Source organism: Epinephelus fuscoguttatus, linkage group LG1, assembly GCF_011397635.1.
Source record: "Epinephelus fuscoguttatus linkage group LG1, E.fuscoguttatus.final_Chr_v1".
NCBI classification, from domain to species: Eukaryota; Metazoa; Chordata; class Actinopteri; order Perciformes; family Serranidae; genus Epinephelus; species Epinephelus fuscoguttatus.
Window position 1 is genome coordinate 32,093,113 of NC_064752.1, and position 22,110 is coordinate 32,115,222.

Below are 22,110 nucleotides of genomic sequence, written 5' to 3' on the forward strand. Positions count from 1 at the left end.
GTAACCTGACAGATGTGTTTTATGGATCTAATCTAAGCTCTGTCTGTATGCATAACAGTGAATTATCAGGCTATCCAGCAGGTGTCAAAACTGTTCTTCTTAAATAAATATAATTCACTGCTGAGCAGATTTCAGAAGACAAAGGAGCAGACGGGGAATGACCTTTATCAAAGCCAGATTTTTCAGGACATGTCTTTTAACTCCTTGTAACTGAAAAATTCTGTTTGTTTCAAAAGTTTAACCGCTGAACAAAAATGTATCGTGCCTCACTAAAAACCCCTGTTCTACATCCTCTTAAAGTTTCCTCTCAGCAAATGACTTTGAGGACAGTCTTCTAGTGTTGATCTCTGAACATACATTATGTCGCACAGTGAAAGTCAAACATTCAAATGAAGCAAGCACATAATCATTGCATATCGCCAATATATGAAACATGTAAATATGTCCCCTCCTCAATATGTGTAATAATAAAAGTCATCAAATGGCTTCAAAAGCTAAAAGAAAGCTACAGTATTAAACCAACTGCAAAACACATTAAAGCTCACTGAAGTCCTCCTGCTTCACTTTGGTTTCCATGGCAACCAGCAACCGTCAACAAAACAGATGTGCGCAAAGTTTTTGGTCATTCGGTATCCTCAGCGCACAGCTCACTGATAGAAACGGACCACTCACATGTCCAGATGAGCGAAACACAGCCTGTTTAAATTGCAGTCACATGTGAAACATAAACCACTGTATTACTGTTGGTTTGTCTGTGTAACAGGCTGGACGATGACCTGAGACCGTAGTATTTTTCAGCATGTTTTAGCATCATAAACACTATCAAAATTATTTTACAGTTTTTACTTGTACTGTAAAACGAGATAATGTAACTTTTGAGTGTAGAAATAGTACCGTCTTCTTTAAAAGCTGAAATATTGGATTCATAACTCATCTCCATATGTGCAAGAGTTTTGGTGCCATAGTCTAACTTGGTCTGGTATCACCAGTAGGATATGGTGGCAAACTATTGCTGATGACAGATAGCAGACATTACTGAGTCAGTTCATTAACGTCTTTTCTAATCTACTTGTGCTACTGTTATTGTACTACGTTTCAGTATTTTCCATTATCCCATAATTGTCAGTTTGGGCCACAGTCGTCACTGTTTAACAAAAGTCAGTTTGGGGTGCAACTTTAGACGTAAAACACAGTTGGCTTGCCTGTATGCAGCTGTATGCAACTTAAGAAGGAGACAGACAGACAGACCTTTTTAACTCCCCCCTGAGTGTTTCTAAGTGGTGTTATTGTTGTTGCAAAGATAATGCGATTGCTTTCCATTTTCCTCAGAGCATAGCAGCAAATCACACCCATATCTGGGAATCAATTATAAATATCAACACACTCACTTGTAAGCATTAACTAACAGCAAGGAAAAACACTATTTTAATATCAACCACAACTAATACTGCGGCTCCAATTACGTCACCTAGGTGAAGCAAAGTAAATTACTATCAGAACGAAGTTTTAGGTTTATTTCATTTAAAGCAAAATAGGTTTAAACAAAATTTAAACACAGGGAATCGAGTGAAAAAAAAATAGAAAAATAGAAAAACAGGTCAAATACAATTAAGAGCCAGAGAATAAAAATGGTTTTGAACTAGTTGTGGATGGTAGATGGTGGCCTAAGAAATGCCTAGGTAGACAGTAGTCCAGCCTGGATGACATTAGTGTATGAATGAGTCTTTGTAGATCAGTGAGGGATACAAAATGTCTAATTATGGAGATGGTTCTGAGCTGGAAGAAGCTGAACCTAACAACAGAATTTAGGGGGGCCAAAGAGTAGGATGTCTGTCTTGTCCTCATTTAACTGTAAGAAATTATGAGCCAACCGGTCTTTAATGTCCTGGAGACAGTTTTCTAATCCAGTTAAGTCTACTTGATTGCGGTAATTGAGGGGAAGGTAGATCTGAGTATCGTCAGCATAACAGAAATGTTGCAAAATTGAATGATGTTCCCCAATGGGAGCATGTACAGACAGAAGAGAAGAGGACCTAAAACTGAACCCTGCGGAACCCTACATCAAATATGTGCAGGTGTGGAGTATGAGCTGCCAATGAAACAGTGAATTGTCCAGTGAACCAATCAAGGGCAGACCCTGAAATGCTGACCCTGCATGTCAAGCACTCCAGGTGGATTGTGTGGTCGACAGTATCGAATGCTCCACTGAGACCTAAAAGGATCAAGATGGAGCATTTACCAACAGCCGCATCACAGAGCACGTCGTTTCTCACTCTTAGGAGAGCTGTCTCTGTACGATGGTGTTCCCTGACTGGCATTTCTTAAAGATATTGTTTTATTTTTTAAGAAAAGAGGACAGAATCTGATTAAAACAACATTTTCTAAAACCTTAGATAAAAAGGAAAGATTGAATATCGGCCTGAAATTACTTGTAATAGCCAAACAAGACCAGGCTTCTAAGGGAGTGGCTGGACTACGGCATGCTTAAAACAAGATGGGACTGTACCTGTGGCTAAAGACCTGTTGAATATCATCAGTATGCTTGGACCAATTGCTTCAAATCACTGTTTTGGGAGCTTTGTTAGAATTATATCAGTCTGACAACCAGTCAGCATCATACCTGCAATTATGCGTTTAAGCAGAGGTAAAGTGACTGGGCAGGAATTATTAAAAGCAGGAGGGCTCTCAATAGCCTGTGGAAAATCTTTGATAGGATGCGAAATGCTCGATCTAGTGCTGTAAGTTTTATTTGGAAAAAGTCTTTAAAGAGCTCACAGCTAGTTGGTGACAAATATATTGTGAGGTACACAGAGGTGTAACCAAGGGGTTTATGGTATTGAAAAGGATCCCAGAGTCGTGACTGCTCTTGCTGACAATGTCTGAAAGTTATCTTCCTTTTGAATGTTTAACACAGCACTGGTACTTTTAAGTTCCTTATATATTTCATAGGAGACGTGCAGTCCATCTTTTAGCTCCCTACGCTCTACTTTCCAGCAATCCCTTCAAATAGAGCATGTGGACTCGAATTAATATTGCACTGGTATGATACATGATGCAATGATACATACTGATATTTGGTGGTCTATAGACTATAATGGACAACACAAGTATTAGCCATTTAGCACAAAACCTAAAAATTAATTTTTATAGATCACAGCTACTCCACCACCGTGACCAGAAAGCCTGGGTTGGTGAAGATATGCATAATCAGGATGTGTGGCTTCTGTTGATGAAAACATGTCTGTGTTTAACCAAGTTTATATAATGAAAAATATATCTGGCTTACTGGAGGAAATAACGTCTTGACATATAAATGATTTATTTGATACGGACCTCACATTCAATAGGGCAGATCTGGTCGGGGTTTGATGAGGTAACCTGATTGGTTTAATGGTGATAATAAGATTATTGTAACTGCCATCTGAATACTTTCTGCACGCTACAATGTAATAGCATTTATGTGGTCTATATGTAGCTAAAACTCTGTTCTAGAAAAGCTCTCCGAGCTGTCATGAAACCAAGTTGGGCAGCAGAAGGAGCCAGTGGCACAGACCAGAGGAGAAGGAAAGGACGCTTGGAGCAAAGAAGAAGAATAATTAGTGACCTGCGTGCAGTCTGGGTCCACTGTGGAGCGCTTAGCATTCAGTCAGGGATGTGGAGCTGTAGCAAGTGCATGAAAAATGCTTGGCAAAACTGCACATGCACCTTGGAAGTTGGAGTGGATGGCGTCAAACACAGCGATGTACTTTCTAACATACAACAATACTCTTTGGTAACTAGGGATAGCTTCTGAGAGCTTCTGGGCTGCACAGTATTTGACTCACTTCACTGGCTTCCTGTTAAATATCGCATCGATTTCAAGATTCTGCTTCTCACCTTTAAGGCCCTTCATTATCAAGCCCCTTCCTACCTGTCTGAACTCCTTAATATCTACACACCCTTCCGTACTTTTAGATCCTCTTCTGCAATCCAACTCACACTCATGGCCCGCTTGAACACCATGGGTTCTAGAGCCTTCATTGTATCCGTTGCTGGCCATAATTGCATAATGGAGGCACGGCTTATAGGGGACAAATCCAAATGCAGACGGTGTCGTTATCTACAGCTATTACATTGAGCAATCAACAGTTATTTCATAATAAGTAACATAACATAATAATAAAGCTGTTTCCACTTTAATAATAATGCAAGTAGGGATTCAGATGTTACAGCTGACTGCAGGGCAGAATGAATATACATGTCAGTAGCTCTGACTAATTTACACAAGCGTACCAGATCTATATTTCATGTTGTTTTGCTAATCTCAGGTGAGCTGCAGCAATAGGATCCGACACATCGTTTGGGGATTGATTTCTTAAATATCTGTCAACAGTTTGAGTAAGCTGCTGTCTGAGAGTGGCTGTTATACGGGGGATAAGTACAAGTGAGGAAAGGAAAGAGGGGGAAGGAGGTTTGGGGAGTCTGGAGCTTTCAACAGCTCCAGAGGGCTTGTCTAAACTTAAGGACGTGATTCAGAAGTAGATTTTCAAACATCCCAGGGGTCAGTTTGTTGAAAAACTCTTTGCGTTTCCCTTCTCCTCTCTTGCTCACACATGAAAGCTGTGAGACAGCTCCTCTGTAGAGTAGCTCGATGACAGCAGCGTGTCAGCAGGTTTGTATTACATCAGATATTCCTGAAAAAGAAAAGACAGACTTACAGGGAAATATTCCTCCAGATGTAGCCAAATGTAATCCAAAGAGCTCTGCCTCACCGCTCATAAATAGTTGCATCACTGTTGAAAGGTAGGATGAATTCCTCCAAGCGTGCTGCATGCAGGTTTAACATTACGAAGACAAGTGGCTTCTTGCTGTGAGACTGTATCGGCTCCTCGCCGCAGGTTTTCAGCGGCATATCTGATCAAAGTGACATCAGCACTTACTGTGTGTATAGGAACTCAGGTGAACCGTAGTTTGGAAGATATTCATTTTTTCCATTACAAGAGATAATATGTCACGGTCACTGGTAATCTGACACATCTGATCTGTTGTGCAGATATTGACTGTGACTCAGAGACTAAGTGCACCCTAGCTCCTGTGATATGAATTATAACGACCTTATAATCAGTGGTTCAAGTAGAAAGGGACATGGTTTATTTCAGTCAATGGTACATGTCAAATAGCGTTTGATTCACCTTTAATGCGTATGTGACATCCATATAATTGTGTGAGTTTGTGTGGGTTGTTGAGGGTATCTGTCTCCATGGCGACCTCACAGGGGCGTGCTTTGTTAGACACAATACATCAGCACATGCATGCAGGCTGGGCAGGTGGTTCAAAGCAGGAACATATAACCAGTACTTATGACACCTCAGAGGTAAGAGTCCCAACTCAAAACAAAAGACAATGATAATCTTAATATGCATTAATGAGTTTGTCCAGCCATGCATGTGTGAATTGGCCTTATTTATTCTTCTGTGTATTTGTGATCTGTGCAAAACAACTTCAGCAAGTTTTTGTTGCCCACACTACATGCATTCTAAAAAATGATTCATGGTGTTTACCAGTTTAAAAAAAAATTGTTTCATTAACGTGTTTTAGTCAGTTGACAACTTATTTTTACACAGCAAGTTAGTTATTTTTGGCATTTTGGGGTAGGATGGAATTAAAATAAATAATTTAGAATATTCTAAATAAAATAAGTTGAATACTAAATACCACCAAAACTTACCAAAACTAAATTATGTTGGTTCAACTTAATTTAGATTTCTATTCTGTTCTATTTCAAAGCAAATCATGTTGGTTGTGCTAAAATAATTGGGTTTGTCAGATTGTAAAACACGGTTAGGATTTACTCAATAAAGCCAGAGCTGGAATTACTTAAAAATACGTATGCAAATTGTTACCTTTATTTAATTTAATTTAATTTAATTTAATTTAATTTAATTTAATTTATTTTATTTTGTTTTATTTTTTGTTGAGGCAGTGGATTCATTTTAGAGTGCGGGTATGAAAGCAGATGATTGCTATCAGTTAGATTATATATATCTTTAATAATGTGAACTTAAATGGGGGGAAAGTTTTTTAAATTGTGCAAATTAAAATTGACATTTCAAGAGGGAGAATTCAGACCACATAAAATCAAATACATGTTTTTTGAAGTAGGATATTTATGTGCTATGTATTCAGTTGAATTTAACGTTAAATTTTTTATTGCATTTACCACGTTATTTCCAAATGAAATGACTTCTGAATCTCATGATTATGATTTACTATCTCAAAATTATAAGAGAAGATCAGGATCTCATAACTACAAGATATTTTTCCTTATAATTAGGAGATCTTTCCTCTGAAGACATGTGTAAACTCATGTGTAAATATAACATCCACTCAGTTTGTGTAACTAAGTGAGTACATTCATTGTTTTTATGGGAGCAGTGCAGGTAAAGTGCCTCACCTCAGTGTTCTTGTTGGTATTCTTCACTGGCCTGTAGTTTTTCCTCTCCTTTGGGTCCTTTAAAGTGATCTGAGGCCCTCCTGCAGCTAAATGGCACCAACCACTGCCATCATTTACCTCCACTCACAGTGGGGTCTGAAAGCACACTGATATGTGTCCCTGGCAGAAAACATAGGTCCTGTTATTGCTGACTGAGGAACAGAGTGAGGGTGAATTAGGAAGCAATGAAAGGTTGCTGAAGCCGGGTTTTCTGACTGCTTTTAATGGTGCAAGAGGTTGCTGTCATCTCTAAGTGCTGTTAGGTGTGAGGACGTGTGTGTGTGTAGGTGCCTGTCTGTGAAAAAGACAGCGTGGCGTGGGTGGGAACAGGGAATATTTGACACCGGTGTTGACAGCACTAGCTCAGCTAACTGAGACAGAATATCAGATTTTTCCACTGTGCAAAACAGGTGATATGAATATTAGTGATGAATACCATAAAGATACACATGTACATACTCACAGAGACCACTGGAGTGTATTTCCATATCTGTGTTCTGATGAGTGCAGCTAGTCTCACAGACCTTCCCACAAGGATTAGACCAAAGCAGCTGTAGGTTTCAAGATGTACTAGACGTTCCCAACACTTCTGAACATCATGTCCGCCACCTTCCAAGCAGCCATTTGCTGAAACCAAATCAGTCCTGACGGACTTCTGCAGGTCCAAAGTTCACCAGCGAGATATTTGAGATAATACGATGCAAACTGCACAGCATCAGAAATCCCACATTTATGAAGACTGTTGTTTTCCTAAATGACAGCAGCAAAAACTAAAAAGCCCAATATCAGCTTCACAAACACTCTTTGCTGACTGTACAACCAAAAAAGGAGATTTTGCTCTGAGGAGCTGCACACAAGCTGGTTTTGATTCTGCCACCAGTGCTTAAGCTTTTTTAAGACTTAATGAGGGGAGTTTTAAAGTCATGAGTCCCCAGGGTCAGCTCCCTCTGCCATCATTATCATCATCATTCCTCAAGGTAATCTAGGATGGCTTTGAACTGAGGCTTAGTGGTAAGCCCCAGGCCCACATGCACACACAAATAATTTGGATGCCCAGATACTGTATGTGTTTATCTGAATGTGGAATGGCTGCACGCCTGTTTTGTGTGTGTGCGTTTTTCTTCTTTCCACTCCTTTCTGTGTCTTTCTCTCTGCCATCATTTGATTTCGGACTGCATATGTGTGACAAAGATGCTTCGTGTTTTTTTTTACTTCTATCCACTGGTGCAACTGAGTGTCTCGGAGTAAAAGGTCCGTCCGTGAGACTTGCCGCTTTGTCTCGATTCGATTCAGGGCAGCAACATTTTTGTTTTGACACAGCAACACTTGCTGCTGCCTTCGTTCTCTGTTCTTGCTCCAAAGAAAGTGAAAGACAATAAAAGAGCAAAGATGAATGTTGTGCAAGCAGTAACTCTTCGGGAGAGAGAAAAGAGCAGAAAACTGATTTCAGACTTTCTTTTTTTTTTTTGCTCTTTTTTGTCAGCCAGCCAGATCTAAAGGGGGGAGAAACTAATTTATTTATTTTACAGTTCATTTGTTTCATTATTGTTTTTGCTTTTTCAATGCTTCATCTGTATGTGCATGATACTGATGTTGTCTTCTGACACTTTCATGTTGATGGTTTGAAATAAACTTGAAGGGGAATTAATGTTTTTTTCAACCTGGGCCCTATTTTCTGATCTACTTTTGTCTAAATGAGTGATAGGATGTTCAATATTTGACATTTCTCCAGTACAACGCTAGGGCTGACCTGCCTGCAGCCCGTGAGCGCGCGCTATATTAAATAATAGGGCACTCAGACAGTGTCAAACAACGTCAAAATACGTCCACTAAAAGTGCATTTTTTTCGCACAGACAGGCTCGGATTGTTAGTATGATTATCCGACAACATAACGGAAAGGAGGAATTTCTTTACCTTTAGCTGGATTCTGACATGTTCCTCTGCCTGTTGCTGCTCCCTCTCTCTCCTCATCCGCTCTTCAATTTCAATGAGCTCTGCATTCATGTACTCCGTGTTCAAATAAATACGGGTGGTCATCAAATTCAAATGGCTCATCCAGATCCAGTTGGTCAAAATTGGGTAATAATTCGGACATGTTTGTTGTGGCAAGTCAAAACACTCTGGCTCTGAAATCTCACGAGACGTGAGCAACAGGCAGAGGAACATGTCCGAATCCAGCTAAAGGTAAACACAGACGTTCATTTCTCCTTTCCGTTATGTTGTCGGATAATTATACCAACAATCCGAGCCTATCTGTGTGAAAAATGCACTTTTAGTGGATGTATTTTGACGTTGTTTGATGCTGTCTGAGTGCCCTATTAATGCCCTTATTTAATATAGCGCACGCTCACAGGCTGCAGGCAGGTCAGCCCGAGCTTCATACTAGAGAAATGTCAAATATTGAAAATCCCTGTCACTCATTTAGACAAACATAGATTGGAAAATAGGGCCCAGGTTGAAAAAAACATTAGTTCCCCTAATGTAGAAAGAATGCCAGAGAGACCATAGGTATGGGAGAGACCATAGCAGTTAAGCAGCAGCTAGGAGTATGGCGGAAGCTGTGGTGGAAAATCCTGAGAAACATCCAAGAACAGTTTCAGGAGTGGATGCTCTGGAAAAAAAGAGACGCAGTGCTCAGAGGAAGGATTAAAATCAATGAAAGACTTAAAGAGAGCGCTCCTGGGGGTGCGAGGGATACTGGGAGCTCACCTGCAGGCATACGTCATCAGCACACGTCAACAGTGTGTATATAATTACTCTCAGTGCCAGAGGAGGAATTAAATGTTCTGTACTCTAACTTTAAAGAAATATACAACTACCACTTCTAATATTAATACGTCCTCTTACTTGATGAGGACAGGTATCAATAAAGATAGAATGACACTAGAAAATATTCATATGGAATCAGACCAGTGTGATTAGTTAGAATCAGTTTATTTTCTCATACACAGCAAGTAGAATTTTGATTATTTACACTATATACAGCAAATTAAGAGACACTAATTAGCCTATACCTAATTAAGCAATGACTGTATAGATGTTTGGGTTTTCCAGCTGATAATTTTACTATTTTGGTTCACTCTCATGGCTCTCATAGCGTTGTTTTCGGCCGCAGCTGACAGCTCTTTTCAGTGAAAAGATGAACATAGTGAAGAATCAATTCTCTTTGTTAGGAATTAAAAAACAGAGCTCTACACAGAGGGACTATTGGACTTACATTACACCAGATGGACACAAACATAATCCCAAATGAATAATGCTGCTCTGTATGCTGGATGTGCAAACCTGCAGCTGTTTGCTGACAAGTATTTGTTCCAACTCATAGGGTGATAAGTCAGTAAAAATCAATGTCAGTGTTGTGTTTACAGCTTGTTTCTGCTTTGTGAAACAATCAAAAGCTCCAGAAAAGCTACTGAATGGACCCTGTGGTGAGATTGTTGGCACTGTGGTGAGAGGTTGTATTGCCAACTGGCTATCTGTCGAAAAACTGGTCCAGGGTTTATAGTCATTATGTTAAAATGAATTTTGGAAAGGTCATTTGATTTCAACTTTTAATTCAACAACTTAAAACACTGTCTGTCTTAGCTGAATAGGTACATATGTGTCCACTGTTTCATTTCTCTGAAACGCACTGTTATATTGTTTTATTGTTTCTTTTGTAAAATATTTTATTTTACAGTGGACTGTTTTATTATTTACTTTTCTAAATGCTTTCTGGAGCTACAGGCACAAGACATTTCACCACATGACATGCTGTGTATGGATTTATATAAATGTGACATGTGGTTTGATTTGTGATTATTCTTAGGACTCACGCAGCACAATTCACACTTGTTTAGTTACTCAGAAGCTTCACCCTTTCACAATAAAGCAGGAAAGTGCATTAGAGGCCTGGGTTGTCTATAGTAGTGTTTCTGAGATGGTGTGCCGTGATGCTAATCAGGGTGTGCTGTGAGACTTAGTGATAACCACACATTATTATTGCAATATTCAAATGGGCCTATACAAAAAGTTGAATTTTTAATTGACTGTATCAGTATGTAATGTGGACTCATTCCTTAATAAAGAAAATTTTTAAATAAAAATTAAATTATTTTTTTTAACCCTTTGATGCACAACATGGGTCTAAAGTGACCCGACTGAGTTTTTATGTTCTATATCTTTGCAATAAATTAACTTCATCATTCAGTATTCCAGGTTTTCCTCAATTAACTTGTTTTTGATCATTATACATCCTTATTTTATATTTTACTTTCTTACTTTTTTAATAAAAACCCTTTTTGTATCACTACCCTTCTAATGCACAACATGGGTCTAAAATGACCCATATTCATTTTCTATGATATTTCATGTATGGCTGAGTGTTTCTATGATATATCTTTGAAATAAATGTATTTTATCATTTATTATTACAAGTAATCAGTAAATATCTTGTTTTTAGCACAAATCATCATTTTTACTTTTTCCTTTCTTATTTTATGAACAAGCACAGCTTTTGTATTTCTACATCAAGTTTGCACACATGGGTCAGCATTTGGCAGGAGCCTGTGAAAGTTGTTTGTTTGCAAGTAGGAACATACTTACCACGGACAACTATTCACAGCTCAGCACAGCTCCTTTGTACATCTGATACATGTTAGTCTTGTTTGACAATTGTTCAAACATTACCCTAATAAAATATATGATGATAATTGTGAAATATAGTTGTACATTATATTTGATTAGGTTTAGGTTACCTTGAGAGTGAGTACATTACTTGTAAGTAATTACTGTTAGCTAGCTAGCTGTTGACATATTCTATTTTAGTTCTTTGTAGTTAGCAAACTATTGTAGTTAGCTAAGTCGTTATCTAACTATTTGGCTAAGTAGTTGGCTAAGCTACTTAGCCTAGGAGTTAAATAACTAACTTAATAGGATGGTGTCCTCCAGACTTGCTTCGTTTCAATGAAAAAATCTCTTCTTGAATAAACTCTTCTCTTCACAGAAGTACCCATTAGTAGTTGAGAAACATATAATAAAATTCAGTAAAACTAAGTAAAATTGCAGAGCTACCAGACTTTGCTGCTATAATAGTTGAAGCACGTGTTCTAGAATGAACCACCCCCACCCTCCTTGAAGGTCAAGTTAATTTTATTTAGTTTTATTTTCTATGTAGCACCAGATCACAGCAGAAGTCATTTGAGGTTACCTTTCCTATAGAACATGTCTATAACTTGTCCTTTTATTAAACAAACTCAATAGCCCCATGTCATTTATCTTGTTTACACCATGGCATGTCATTTCTGTCTCTACATAGTCATGTTATCTGTTATCAGAGGTATGTGTATGTGACAAAATGATAAATAAACATGTTGCAAATATTGTATGAGTGTTTGGCCCCACTCACTGCTGAAGTAATTATTTGAAACAAATTATTATTATTGTATTAAGTCATTTGATTTTAAATCACACTTGGATGAATGGGTCATTTTTGATCTGTGTGTAAACTTGATGTAGTAATACAAAAACTATTTTTGTTCATAAAGTATGAAAAGAAAAATGGAAATAATGACCTGTTGTAATCAAATACAAGATATTTAAAGAATACTTGGAATATTCAATCATAAAATAATTTGATTTCAAAAGATAGAGCAAAGAAACACTCAGCCAGCATGAAATAACATGGGAAATGGATATGGGTCATTTTTGACCCATGTTGTGCATTAGAAGGGGTGTGCATATGTTGTGCATCAAAGGGTTAACTTGATTTAATTTAATTTAATTTAATTTGAAAAACCTTCATGGGAAACCTATTTGTCACTGTTCACACGAGGGAATTATAAGTGCGTGACACATCACATTATCTTTCCCATTTAAATGGGTGTGTTATTGGTGCTTTGATGTCATTTTTAGAAGTTTAAAATGAATTCTTGAATAATTTTCTTAATAAATATTTCATGTGTAATGGTTGGCTGTCAATGGTTATTTGATATAAGAAGATAAAAACAAACATTTATGTTGTGATAAGAGTCATAACACACATTATAGAGGCTTTTGTGCACAGATATACAGTCACACGCCTGTTAGTCTCGCCACGAGACAATCAGAGATCTCCGCCTTCTGATAGTCTGGGGACACTCCTTTGTAAAGTGTGTTTAACACACCGGCGAAAATGTCCGGCAACAAAGCAAAGCCTCTTGCATTTTTTAAAAGGACACGCCCTCCCGGAAATGTGCGCTCCCCCTTTTCTCGTCCACAAGGATACAAACACACAGACAGCTTGAAAATGGATGCCGAGAGATTTAACTCCGTTTTATCAAACGTGTGCTCAGTCCACAAGATTGTGGAAATGGACTTACAGCGACTTGAGCCATTTTGTACCGCTGCACGTGTTTCTAGTCGGACTATGTTTACGAGCACAAGAGTTCAGCGAGCCACCGAAGGACCGCCCTGCGGATTTACTATTGGTTCTGCAACGTAGTTAAACTCTGAAATTGTACCCGCCCATCTAAACACAAAATCAGGGAGAAAGTCATCAGTCTTTAGTTAAACAAAGCGTCTAAAGACTGACTTGTGAGTCTACACGCCCGTCAACAATCATGCCATGTTTGAACTTCAGCAGGTCGTCTTGACCATGTCTACCTGCCTATATGCATTGAGTTACTGCCAAATGATTGGCTGATTAGCTATTTGCCTTAATGAGCAGATGTACAGGTGTACCTAATAAAGTGGCCGGTGATTGTAAATACACGTGTGCCTTGAGATTTTGGCTCGCCTTTTGGTGTGCCTTGGGTACAAAAAGTTTAAAAACCACTACCTCTTAGTACCACTCCACTTAAAAAGAAAATGGGTGGTGTGTCCAATAGAAAGAAACCTATCCACAAATGCATGTCATCCCCCCACATTATCATGCATTCCTACACTTTAGAGAGGCTGACGGGGCTGCATATGGTGGGCTATAGAGCAGAGCCTTGAGCATAATGTGTGTCTAGCACATCTTGGTATAGGAGTGCCTCTGAGTCAGAGCTCTCTCACACCGAGGCTGTGTCACCGAAGCCTTTTCTCTGGTGATGAATGGTCGGCACTTGCTGGAGAGAGGCAACGCTGTCAGACCACCGGGAAGAAAACACATCGCCCCATGGGGCAGATGGCAGGCATTTCTTGTGAGGTGAATAGAGGTTAGAAATTAATCTGAACAAATGTGAGGTAAGAGATGCTCAGAGAGAAAAGGAAAGCATGGGCATGAATGCATTGTAAGTGGGAACAGGAGGAAAGAATACTGTGTTGTCCCTGGGTCAGGGTTGCATTCTGTTATACTGTGACTCAACAAGTGAAAGTATCTTCTGAATGCATTCACCTCTTTCAAACTGACTCTTTTGGCTTTTACCTCCTGGCCTGGCAATTTATAGCGAATAATAGGAAACTGGTTATATAAGGACAGACTGTGTGACGGAAAACATTTATTTCCTCAATGATTACAGGGTCTGTTATTTGCCTTGAGATTTTCTCAGACTGGACGTCATTACTCGCCCACACCGTCATTTAACCACTGCATCACTGTTTTTGTCCAAGTGTAATTACAGTTTGTCATTTTTTTTTTCCAAAAGTATTTTTTCTAGTCCTCCATTGGCTGTGAGGGAGAAAAAGGGTGGAGCTGTAATCCGGAACAGCTCCATTCATTAATGAAGCTGGTAAATAGGATAGGACTGCAGCCTGGGCTCGGTGCGTTTGGAAAAGTCGTGAGGACATTTGAACAAATAAGCTCTGGTTCCCAGTTTCCTCTGTCACCACCAGTATCCGCCTGTGCCTCCACTGTCCTGAGATCAGCCTGTCATGTTCAGCCGCAGCTATAAGAGGAAAGATTCCAGCAGATCGGTATGTAGGCAAAACAAAGTTAGAGGTTTGATGTGGCGCACGTATCGACTCGCTTTTGCGCGCTAATTAATAAATACGCACGCGAGTTGTGTTTGTTTGATGTGGAGTTTTCCCTGTTGTGTTTCTGCTCTGTCCTGTTGCTAAGGGCATCAACTTACATCTGCTGTGTGATGATAAGGCTGGCACGAGCCTCATTAACAACACAGCAGGCAACATGATGAAAGATATCTCTGTTTCAAACACTGGCTTTAGTTTTTCAATAAAGACATGAAGTGAGTTGTGTTCAGAGCAAAAATGTTTATTGCTTGTAGGTGTTTATATATTAGTTTCTTATTGTGAACTGTAATCAATGCAGGCTATATGAAGAGCTCAATTTAAAGGGGCAGTTCACCCCAAAATGAAAAAATACATTTTGTTTCTGTCTTGTGGTGCTATTTATCATCTGGATTATTTTGGCACAAGTTGCCAAGTGTTGGAGATATCAGCCATAGAGATGTCTGTCTTCTCTCAAATATGATTAAACTATAGATCCTTTCACTGTTAGGACGCATTTGGTCCGCTTTAAACGAACCCTGATCCACTTCCACGATAGTTCGGTTTATTTGGAGTCTGGTCCAGACCAAACAGTCCGCTTGAAAACTGGGGGTTTCGGTTCACTTGCAAGTGAACCCTGGTATGGTTTGCCTACAGTGGGAAATGCAAACGGACTATCTAGTGAACCAAAGACAGGAAGTGAACCAAAGAGAGGAGGTGACATAGAGCGTCAGTGAGCGTTTCGGGCAATACCGCCCCCAAACAAGCAGCTGTCCAGGTGGTTTGGTCCACTTTAAAAAGTGCAGTGTGAAAGTGAACCGAACCAAATGAAGGTGTGAAATTTTTCGTCATTCCATGCCCAATCGAACCGAGTCCCCCAGACTATCCTGGTGTGAATGCGCCCATAGTAAACAGTATGACATTTTTTGGTGGGTGGGGCATAGCTGGAGGCAAAACAATTCTCCACAGACATTAACCAGCGCTAGCTAACGACTTCTTTTGGCTTGTTTTAGACACTGGAGGAAGATTATACAAGTGGTGCATTCAGGAATACTCATTCCGAGTGTCAGAACATACCCTGGCACAAACTGGACCGTTCTTACATTCATAACGCTGTCAGTTTTGAGCCATGACTTCTATTCTAGCACCCAATAAAACAACAAGATGACATTTTAAGACTCCTATATAGCCTACAGCCTGTGGTGGCAAGTCGTGTTTTGCCTCCAGTTAATGAAATGACGTCATTGTGACGTCGGCCCTAAAAGGGTCTATATTGCACTTGGCTTGTGGTGCTCAAAGTGCCAAAAAAAAAAAAAAAACCTTGGAAAAACTCAACAGCAATGTCTCTTTCCAGAAATCATGACCCAGTTACACAAGATAATCCACAGAGCTTGTTGTGTGTAGTTTCACGTAAAAAGTATTTTCTTTCTACATAATTAAATCCGCCAAACATATCACCATGCAGGAGGATGCATCCGCTCACAAGAGGCCCGTGCTCATGACAGTGCGAGATGTAAACCTTAACGGCGTCTTCCTTGGCTTAGCTAGTTCAGTGGTGTGTGGTGAGCAAGCAATAGTTGCACATTTCCTTCTGATACTTGGCGGGTGTGCTTCGGTAAAAAGGAAATAGTTCCCACATGAAACTGCTCACAACAAGGTCTGTGGATTATGCTGAGTAACTGGGTCATGATTTCTGGAAAGAGACATTGCTGTTGAGTTTTTCAAATACATTTTTTGGCGCTGTGAGCACCACATGCTGAGTGCCATCGAGTTCCATTTTATTTGAAAGAAGGCAGACATCGCTACAGCTGATATCTCCAACACTCTGCAACTCACATCATAACAATCTAAAGTGATAAATAGCACTATAGGTAAGAGGAAAAATATGTATGTTTTTTATTATGGGCTGAACCGTCCCTTTAAAATATGTGTTACATTATCACATTATACTGTATGTGGTGGTGCTTTGAAAACAATGTAGTCACAGATTGTGGATACAGTTAGTGAAGCAGCTCATGGAAGAAGTCCTGACATTCTGACATTTAGACGCAGTGTTGTTTAAATGGACAGTGCTGGTGCAAACTATGACCCATCATCTCCTCTTCCTGTTTCTCCCAAGCTGAACCCTGCAGATGAGCCTCAGAGAGGACAGCCCTGTGTCAACTGTGGAGAGCAGTGTCCTGGTTTTGCCCTGCACAAATGGAGGTAACAGCATTGCTTTACTCCGTGCACCAAACTCACATTGATGTCCACACAGTCGGCTTCCTTTCTGTTGTGCAGATGTTTCCATGCCAAAAGCAGGAGTGTAATTAATATGAAACCATTTTTGCAGATGTGAATTTGTAGTCAGCAATGAATTAATACATCATGACCTGATATATACATATAACCAGCTGAAAAAGCCAACATCAATTTGGCAAGGTAGCCATTCTGTTTTGTGATATACATTGACATGCAACGGCAGTATTTCTCCTGCACTCTTAAGGAACCCTTTCAGGTACTTTGAATAGAATCAGTCACCCATACTGCTGTGAAGAAACCATTGTCCTGCCCCTGTGTGCTCTAAGATAATAGTTTTTACTGTAGAGACCATTCATGCAGCAGGAAGGATTCAAGCCTGCAGCCTCTACAGTCCCTCTGTCACAACCAGGAGGACATACATTTACTTATGTTTTGAAACAAACCATACATTGTAATAAGAAGTGATCCTGCTATGGAGTACAGGTGGTTCGGGTTAGTGTGTGAAAGAGTGTGACTAATGTGTGCAACTCTGTCTGAGGAATGCAGGACAAATAGCATCATATACTGTACATATGAAGAGAGTGCTGAACACTGTTAGTTTATCTGTATCAGCTGATTCCTATAACCACTTATTGCTCTGTAACAAAGTCATGCTATTAGTGGCTTAAGGGAAATTTGAGCTATGCTGGTGGCTCTCTGTTTAGTGGCTGCTGAAGCTCATCTTGTGGAAACAACAAAACCTAAAGGCACATTATGTGCTGATTTACAAATTCCACATTGTAATCGTGGGACACAATAAGCTGCCTGACTTGGAGCACTCAGGATAATTTGGAGAGGAGAGGTCCAAAATTATAAGATCCACAAAACTGAGCAGCAGGAAGACAACACAATAGTTTAATTCAGTTTTAATTTAATTTCCACCTTTATGTCTTTATTCTGTAACACACCAGCATTACTCTTAATACCTCCATTTTCTCCAATTTCCTCCGTAAGCACAGAATAAAGCGGAGAAAACTACAGTGTTTTAGTAAAAGAGAGGTCAGCCAGGTTGGAGCCAGCATATCCGAAGTTAACACGGCAGCCATGGATTCATCAGGCATTTTCCCTTGTAATGGGAATCCACAATAGGAGGGGAGGGTCTGAACCGTAAAGACCATCTTTGCTGTAAAGTAAACTATCACAGGGGCAACAGCGAGCTCAGGAATGCAGCCCTTAATTGCCTGTCTTTGCAGTCCCACAATAAAAAGTCAACTTTTTCCCCTCCGACAAACTGGGATAAAACGTTGTCAGTGGACACAGACTCAAGGAGCCTGACTTTCTGTGTCGAGGCTAAAGGCTGTTTTATGGCTCCAACAGGTCTTTGTTCCTGCGGAGAAAACTTGAAGAATTTCCTGTTGTTTTTTTTGTTATTGTTTTGTTTTCTTTTTCTCAAGCAAAAACAAATGTGTTTTCATGCTGATTTAGCAAGGTAATGTAGTGATGGTGTGTTTGAATGTGGTGGACCCTCGAGGTTAGAGATATGGAGGTGAAAGACGCAGGTGTGCAGATACTGTTCTCTGGTCACATACCGCATGTTGTTTGTCTGTTGCTCAGTTGACTTAAGCAAAACAACAGTTTTGAATGGATTTGGTTTCCTGATGCAGCCTAAATATTAAGAGTTGTTATGGTATTCTCAAACTCACATCCACCCCACAAGGTATGTTTTATCTTGTGTCCTTCAACACTGGGGGAAATGGCAGTCACCAAATCAACGGCATCTTTTTTTGCCATGCTAGCGGTGTGGCTTTATGGATTGCAATGTTTGTCTGTCTTGACAACTGTTGGATGGACTGTTAGAACGTTTGATGCAGATATCCAAGAGGATGCATCCTAATGACTATAAGCATCACTATGAAGTCGACGTGTTGTTTTGAGTGAAAACTATTGGGTAGATTGGCATTAAAATTTGCCGTAGACAGTCATGTTTTCCCGGGTGAATTATTTTAATGTTGGTTATCCCTTAACTTTTTTATCTAGTGTCATTATTAAGTCAAAATTTTAATTTGTCAAATACTGGTTCAGGACTTAGTACCTGCATAACCTGTATCTCCATTGGGCTCAGCTGTACTCTGTATTTAGCAATTGTTAGCATGCTAACACACTGAACTAAAATGGTGAATATGGTAAACATCATAAATATTAGCATGTTAGCATTGTCATGTTTCTACGCTAGCATTAGCATTTAGATCACTGCTGTGCCTAAGAAGCCTCATAGAGCTGCTAGCATGGCTGCAGGGTTGCCTATTGTGAGGCCTGTTTTAACATTGGTCATCCAGGTGTTGAAACTCTTATTTTTTAGCTACCCAGACCATAATTTAGCCACATTATGATTACGGCTGGCAAGAATAATGTTGCAGCTGGTAAATTTTAAGAGCACCAGCTGCTGACGCACATGGAGGTAAAGCAGTGGTTCCCAATGTGACCCCCAACAACTAGCCTAATTTGTCATCTTATTACAGGCTATGGCGCTGGTGTGGACGTGAGCTTTTAGCTGTTTGACCAAGGTTGAATTGTGTCGAATTGTGTCGTTGAAAAGTGTCTTCCAGAGACTGTGAGGCGCTCATTCCACCTTAGGCACCCAGGACCCAGCGGTGCGTGCGCCAAGGTGTGGGCCTCTCTCCCTCCTCCTGGTACTGTGCTGGGGTATCAGGGGCATGAACCAAAAGCTTAAAAAAATAAAAGTATTTAACATAAAAATGCTGTTTTAATATTTATTATTTTGTTATATTCATTCTGTCACCAGAGTGCAGATAACAGTCTGTAAAGCTTAATGTTTTCTGAGGGATGATGCCCACACACCCTGCTTTGATTCTGAAATCCTCCCTATCTTTGAGGTCTCAAGGTTGGCAAGTATGGGTAAAAGTATTCAATGCAAATTAAAAATAAAAGTGAAAAATAATGGGACCCCTCGGAGTCTGCCAACCCTTGAGAGCCTCTGTTGTAAAGCAACCATCACTGCATGGCGCTTAAATTTGATTAACCGAGTTCATGTGCATAATGAAATCTGTATCAAGCTCTTGCAAGTGGGTCTTTTCACACCAGTTTTCCACCATTTCTTTGACATATAATTCACGCGTGTTGCCAGACGTGTTGTTTGTTGTTCACAGAGAATGAATTTTAACTGAAGTTACTGTGCTCCACCGCACAGCCCCACCGTTCACCACACTTTCAACATGTGTTTGTCTCAAAATTCACTGAAATATTGATGATTCTCTAAATATTCAATAGATGAATATACAGTACAAGCACTGTTTTTCCTCCCTTTCCTTTCTTCTCCTTCTTCCCCTCCTCTCACGTACTGCCTTTGTATGAGATGTTTCCACTGAGCTAAACTCCCGGGGGTGTTTCGGCCTGCTCTTTTATAGTAAGTTGACTGAGTGTGTTGAGGCATTTACCAGTTGGAGTCAAGAGAGGAGCCAGTCTAGTGCTGGGTATTTAAAATCACCCAGGCCTACCAAAACATTACCCTCAAAAATTTGCTGTAGATGTTATTTGACTCAAATGTGAATCTGAAACGCAGTGGCCTGTGTCTGCAAACTTTAAAGTACAAAAAGTTCTTTCCTAGTGGCTGAAATGAGGATTCTCTGCACAGCGCTCAGTCTCATTATTTGTGATGGAAGTTTTCTAAAGAGCTGCTGCTTCTTTACAATGACAGAAGCAAGCTCCTGGATCTGGAGGATGTGGAGGTGCATGTTGAAAGGCTTGGTAGAAGATTCAGGATACCATCCTCTGAGATCTCTCTGGATAAGGTGGCGGAAGTTGCCGTGGAAAATGACACCCTGACTGCCCTCCTCACCCCGATGTGGGTAAAAAAAAAAAAAAAAAAAAAAGTGGACAAATGAAAGAAGAGCTTCACTTACCTGCCTGCTTGTGTGTCAGTGTGCCTGTGTAACCCAGTAAGCTGAGTGGGCTGCTCTGGGCTAGTTGGGCATAGGAGTAGATTTTCTTCGCACAACATGCTCCTTGTTGAATTATTAATGTCTGCCTTTGGCTCGATTGATTTTCCTTGTGCTAATGAGACTCATTACCAGGCTTATTAGCATGTGCCCTGAGTGTAAATGTGCTACCTGATCAGCCCGATCACATGACCCTCCTCTGCATGATGCTGGTGTGTTTTAGAGCTGCGTGTAATGTGCGCTTAAAAGGTTACACTTGACCTGATGGTAGGGTTAGGTCAGCTCAGACACCAATCAGACTACAAATGAGGATTTATGCCATGAGATCTTACCATTTGCTGTTCCTTTATTTCCTCCGGCCAGCAGCCTGACGTAAAACTTCATTTAGAGCGGCAAGTTAAGTTCAGGTTTCTAGAGCTGACTGGCACTCGACAAAGCCCATCCTTGTATGCAGAAGGGCCTTAGCTGTAACTTTAGCTGTCTAAAAGCAGCAGTGAGGGGGTAGGGGGGGTTAGAAGAGGAGGAGAAAAGAGGATGGCTGCAGCAGAACAAGAGGGGCTGAGGTTGAGTTTTAACCCGGCCCTGAATGGCTTGCTGACGTCTGTCCCCTCGGTAACCCAGTCTGATCTGCATAACACAAGCAGGCCCCGCTATTCACTGTGTTAACAAGATGGCCTGGCAAATAAAACTGTCAGGGCGCCCGGGCATATGAAAGGCTGTTTCGGCAGAGGAGAAGAAGACTCAGTATGAGGTGAGGGGAGGGGGAGAGAAAAGAAGAATCCATTGGTGGTCGGTGCTACACAATAGAAACTTAGCAGATTTATCACTAAAGCTGTGACTGTATGTTTGCATGGGGATGGTAAGCATCCTCGCTTGATCTCTTCCAGAAAACACTCCCTACCCTGCTGTCTTCTCTCCCTCCCTGGGCTTGTTTTGGAGTGGAAAGCAGCAGCAACATCTGTGATGGCGCTTGTATGGGTCAGGAGGCAAATGGCTTGTTAAGATGGGCCTTTTTATTGTGTAAATGGTGCGTTTTGTCTTTGTCATTTGGAGGAGATTCGTTTTGAAAGGGGTTATATTTTGACGGGATTGCAGGGTCATGTGATGTATGAGTGATGCTCACAGATAATGTAAACCCAGGGAGCTGTGGAGCCCTGATATAAATCATAGTTTGACCTTTGGGTTCTCAGACAGGGTTGGGCTCAACTTGTCGCTTTCCATCTTTCCCCTCTCACTCTGTTGGTCTTCTCTCTGCTGCTGTTTCTTCCTGTTTGCCATTTCACCTTGTTTTACCTCCATCTTATTCTGTCTGAATCACCCCACACAACACTGAGGTAAATACACAAAAGTCAGCATTTGATTTTACTGTAATGGTTCGGACTTTGTGGAGATTAAGCATGGCAGTCACAGAGACAAAGATGGTCTACGCATGCAGCTGGCTGAGGTCCTGAGGGGCCTGTCGGTCAGCTGCTGAATTCCAATGAAATCCCGGCATAAAAATTCAAGAGCTTGTCTGATGTGACACAAAAACACACACAGAGGTCAAAGCCACAGAAGGCACCGCAGCTGAATTC